We start from the raw sequence: 5,698 nt of genomic DNA, 5'->3' as shown, positions 1-5,698 counted from the left end.
GACGAGAAACTCCGTTCTGGCACTCCGCCGGGACGGGGAATTGGAGGAGATCATCGCCATCATCACCACCGACGCCTCTCCATTGGCCAGCCATGTTTCCCCCATCCATGTGTGAGTAATTCCCCCGCTGTAGGCTGAAGGGGATGGTAGGGATTGGATGAGATTGGTCATGTAATAGCATAAGATTGTTAGGGCATAGTGCCTAGTGTCCGTAATTGATACTTTTATGATATTGTTGCAACTTGTTATGCTTAATGCTTGTCACTAGGGCCCGAGTGCCATGATCTCAGATCTGAACATGTTATTTTTTTATGATGATATTCATTGCTTTATGATCTTACCTGCAAGTTGTATACACGTATTGTTGTCCGGAACCCGAGGCCCCAAAGTGACATAAATTGGGACAACCGAAGGGGATGGCGGTCATATGAGGATCACATGTGTTCACGGAGTGTTAATGCTTTGCTCCGGTGCTCTATTAAAAGGAGTGCCTTAATTCCCAGTAGATTCCCTAGAGGCCCGGCTGCCACCGGCTGGTAGGACAAAAGATGTTGTGCAAGTTTCTCATTGCGAGCACATACGACTATATATGGAACACATGCCTATTGATTGATTAGTACTTGGATACCGTTTTATTATTATCTGCAAATGCCCTGCTTTGATTGTTACATGAGTTTCTCTCATCCATGCAACGCCCGTTCATCCATCCCTATGCCTACAGTATTTTAATCCTGCTGTTTACTATAATCACTACTGCTGTCTTTGTTACTCTGCTACTGTTATTTCACTACTGCTACTGCTATAAAACTGTTACTACTGATAAACTCTTGCGAGCAAGTCTATTTCCAAGTGCAGCTGAATTGACAACTCCGCTGTTAAGGCTTACAAGTATTCTTTGTCTCCCCTTGTGTCGAATCAATAAATTGGGTTTTACTTCCCTCGAAGACTGTTGCGATCCCCTATACTTGTGGGTTATCAAGACTATTTTCTGGCGCCGTTGCCGGGGAGCATAACTTTATTTGCAAGTTCACTTGGATTGATATTGTTCGCTTCAAATTCTCCATCATGGGTAAACCTCGCGATACTAAAGTCGCCATATTACCATCCACTACAAGAAAAGGTACAACTCTGAGTACCTCTGCTGCTCTTGATTCACCATCTGTGATTGATAAACTTGTTTCACCACCACATGCTTCACATGCTGGTACTTCTGCTAGATCTGAAAATTCCTCTCATAATTTTGATGATGCTTCTGCTGTGCTTGATAATGATGGTTCATTGGGATCTTTTCTAGATGCTACAATTGCTAGGTCTAGACAAATTGAAAATACTGAAACTCCTAATGAAAATTCTGCTACACCTGTTAATTCACCTGAGTCTGTTGAATACTCTAGTGATGATCTTGATGAGGATTATGTAGAACTTGATGATGATTTTATTGATAAATGCAATGCTACTACTGATGCAAGAAAAATTAAAAAGTTGCTTGCACAACATACTGTTAGATATAAACTGTCTCCTGATCCTAAATTTGCCACTTCTCCTATAAACATTAAGGATAAGGATTATGATTTTTCTCTTGATTTGTCTCATATATCTATTGTTGAGAAAACACCCTTTTGTGGTACTGAAAAAGAAAGTGATGTAGAACACATGATTGAGCTATCCACTCTTAGTAGCTTGTTTTCTGATGATGTTAAGAAGCGTACTTATTTCGTTGCTAAAATTTTCCCTTTCTCATTAAAAGATGATGCTAAAACTTGGTATAATAGTTTGCCACCTGATTCTATTAATAGTCCAAAAGAATTGCTTGATGTCTTCTTCCGGAAATACTTTCCTGCTAGTGCTCAACATATTGCTTTGCAGAGAATTTATAATTTTGATCAGGAAGATGGAGAGAAATTGCCTGAGGCTTGGGCTAGATTTTGCTCTCTTATTAGAGCTCGGCCTGACCATGATTTGGAAAAACATGATTTACTTGATATATTTTATAGTGGACTAACCATTGAGTCTAGGGCATACCTAGATAGTTGTGCTGGTTGTGTTTTCAGGAAAAGAACTCCAGACGAAGCTGAAGAACTATTGGCGAGAATAGGCCGGAATCATGATGATTGGTCTACACCTGAACCAACCCCGACACCAATATTGAAGAAGAGGGGTATGATTAAATTAAATGATGAAGATATGAGGAAAGCCAAGAAATCTCTTAAAGAGAAAGGTATTAAATCCGAAGACGTGAAGAATTTACCTCCCATAGAAGATTCATGTAAGATCACTTCCCCTTCATCCATGATTGAGGTACACTCTCTTGAACGCTTTACTAGAGAAGATATTCCGTATTCAAAACCTCCTGCTCAATGCTTAGATGAGTTTGATAATTATATTGTTAAGCAAAGTAATTTCAAGATGAGAGTAGAGAATCATTTAATGGAAAATTCTCGAGCTATTGGTGAATTGCATGGTATTGTGGAGAGAACCTCCAATGATGTTAAGATGCTTGTTAAACATTTTCATATGGTTCAAACTCAAATTGATCAACTCACTAAAGTGCAAAATGACTTGTTAAAAGATAATTCTAAAGAAAAACATGCTTATGAAGTAACAACTAGAGGCGGTGTTTCTACCCAGGATCCTCTATATCCTGAAGGGCATCCCAAAAGAGTTGAACAAGATTCTCAACGAACTGAAACTAGTGCTCCATCTAAGAAAAAGAAAAAGAAACATAAAACTGTTGTAGAATCCTCTGAGCCTGTTAATGATCCTAATAGTATTTCTATTTCTGATGCTGAAACTGAAAGTGGTAATGAACATGATAAAGATAATGATAAGAATGATGCTTCTGATAAAGAAGAGGTTGAAGAAGAACCTGAAAAGCAAGCTAAAAATAAAAAGTATACTAAAGAAGATTTTGTTGCTAAGAAACATGGTAATGAAAGAGAACCTTGGGTTCAAAAGCAAATGCCTTTTCCTGCTAAGAAACTAAAATCAAAGGAAGAAGAACACTATAACAAATTTTGCGATTGGATGAAACCTTTATTCCTGCAAATACCTTTGACTGATGCTATTAAATTGCCTCCTTATTCAAAGTATATGAAAGATATTGTCTCTAACAAAAGGAAAATTCCTAATGAGGAGATTTCCACTATGCTTGCTAATTACTCTTTCAATGGTAAGGTTCCAAAGAAGCTTGGCGACCCAGGTATACCGACTATTCCTTGTTCTATTAAGAATAATTATGTTAGAACTGCTCTATGTGATTTGGGAGCGGGTGTTAATGTTATGCCTTTCTCTCTTTATAAGAGACTTTATTTAGATAAGTTGATACCGACTGATATATCTTTGCAAATGGCTGATAAATCTACTGCTATTCCTGTTGGTATATGTGAGGATGTTCCTGTTCAAGTTACTAATAATTGCTTAATATTAACTGATTTTGTTGTGTTGGAAATGCCTGAAGATGATAATATGTCTATTATTCTTGGGAGACCTTTTCTTAACACCGCAGGGGCTGTTATTGATTGCAATAAAGGAAAAGTTACTTTCAATGTTGATGACAAGGAGCACACCGTTTATTTTCCCAAGAGGATTGAGAAGGCATGTGGAGTTAATACAATTTCTAATGTGAGAACTATCAAAGTGGGAACCATTGATTGTCCTATATATGAGCCTAAAGAAGAATATCAAACTCTTGTGATTGGATCCATATCAATACAATACAAGGTAACATGATTGATTTGAGGTTTATTTCTTCTTATGTTATGTAAAATTTATTTGGTGGCAAGACTTGATCAACCTTGTTAACAAATTCATTTTATATGCATAGAGGAACTAAACAACATTTCTTTCTTCCTCCACTTGTTTTACTTGCTGTAGCACTTTTGTTTTGCAAAGTTCTTTAGTTAATTAGAGATTCCCAAAATTTCTTCCTGCCCAGTAATAATAATTTTGACACCCAGAAATGTGCATTTTTCAAATTTTTCAAAAATTCACAAAAATTATACCATTGGTCCTATTTTTCGACGAGGCACCTGGGAACACCTGGGGATGACCAGTGGGGCACCCTAGGGTGGCACCCCACAGGCCGGCGCGGCCAAGGAGGGAGGCGCGCCACCCTGGCGTGTGGGCCCCTCCTTGCCCCACTTCATCATCTCTTCCTCCCACTCTCTTCTCTCTCCCGAAAAAACTCGCACCAGGTTCCTCTCACTCGTGTTTTTGCTCAAGAGCTCCAGATTTCTCGATCTCTTTGCTCAGCCCAGATTTTTGTCTGAAATTTGGCACATTTGCTCTCCGGTATGTGACTCCTCCGATTATCCAAGTAGAATTTTGTTTGGTTGAGTATATCTTGAATATTTTGCTGCTGTAGGTAACATGTTTAGTGAGCTTGCATGCTTGTTCTAAGTGGTAGAAACTAATTTTGATGCATGATTAGTACTCTAGCAGGTTCCTATAGTAGTTTCCCTCAAATATATGTCACCAAATCAAATTTTATAATGATTGTTGAAAAATTTCAGAAAATGGAAGGGAGTAGGCACCAACTCAACCAACAAGAATTGGAGGTGCAACAGGTTATGAGAGTTCACCGCGAAGAAGGAGTATACCCCGCTTACTACCCGTGCGTGGATTTTATGAGAAGTGCAGGAATCTTGCAAGATGTTCAAAGTCTAATCTCTCGTGCAGGGTTGGATGATTTTGTTGTTGGTGAACCATGCCAATATGCAAAATTGACTATGTTTGTAGTGCAGGATTTTGAATTCAATTGGTCGCGATCTAATCCCATGGTTCGGTACAAAATTTATAATAAAACTGTCAACTTGCCATTCAATGATTTTTGTGCAGCAATTAGAGTGCCGCAATGGGGATCATGCGAGAAGATAAGGGGATCGCCGCAAGAGTTCTTGGTCCTCTTCAAGATGATTTGTCATGGAAGAAGCTTCTCAGAGGATGGTGGTAAAATCAGTAGCATTCAACTCCCAGCTATTCGTTACTTTGCATATTTCATCACCAAGTGCGTTCTAGCTAGAAAGAATGGAAGTAAATTATCTATCCAAGATTTAGCTTTTCTAGCTTCTGCATTGCAAGGTAATAAGGCCTATAATTTGGGTGCTTTGATAGCTTCTAGACTTGCCACTAACCGTGAGAAGGGTGGAATTTGTGGAGGTCTCATCGCCTCCCGTTTATTAGCTATGCATGGTGTAGAACCTCACCATCTCGATATTCAGCTTCCCATAGAGAAACTTGACATAGTCTCCATGATTAAGCATGAATTTGTTTCTGACTCATCCAATTTGAGTAACCTGTCTTACAGAATAACATTTTACAAGAAAACTTGGAGAACAACTAAGAAAACTGGAAAATTAGTAGGATTGCCTGCACCTGTTCTGTTTAACTTTGATTCCAGGAAGGATTGGTCAGTCACGAAAGGTGAACTGAATGCATACATAGAGGGAGATGGCCATCGTGCAAGAGACAACACGGAGGAGGCCGAGGAACACCTCGATTCTTCATCCGATGCAGCAAGTTCTTCGCATCAACAAGCTGGGCATGAGGAGCCTCCATGCTTTTCTTCTGCATCGGGACCTTATTATGACTACGCCATGTATGATCCACCGGCGTGGAACCCAGACCCTCGCTGGGGTTGATCTCCACTTAGGCCAAAAGCCTAAGCTTGGGGGGAGGTATACCGGCATCACTCATTCTT

Source organism: Lolium perenne, chromosome 7 (genome assembly GCF_019359855.2).
Source record: "Lolium perenne isolate Kyuss_39 chromosome 7, Kyuss_2.0, whole genome shotgun sequence".
Lineage (NCBI taxonomy): Eukaryota > Viridiplantae > Streptophyta > Magnoliopsida > Poales > Poaceae > Lolium > Lolium perenne.
This window is presented reverse-complemented; position numbering follows the sequence as displayed.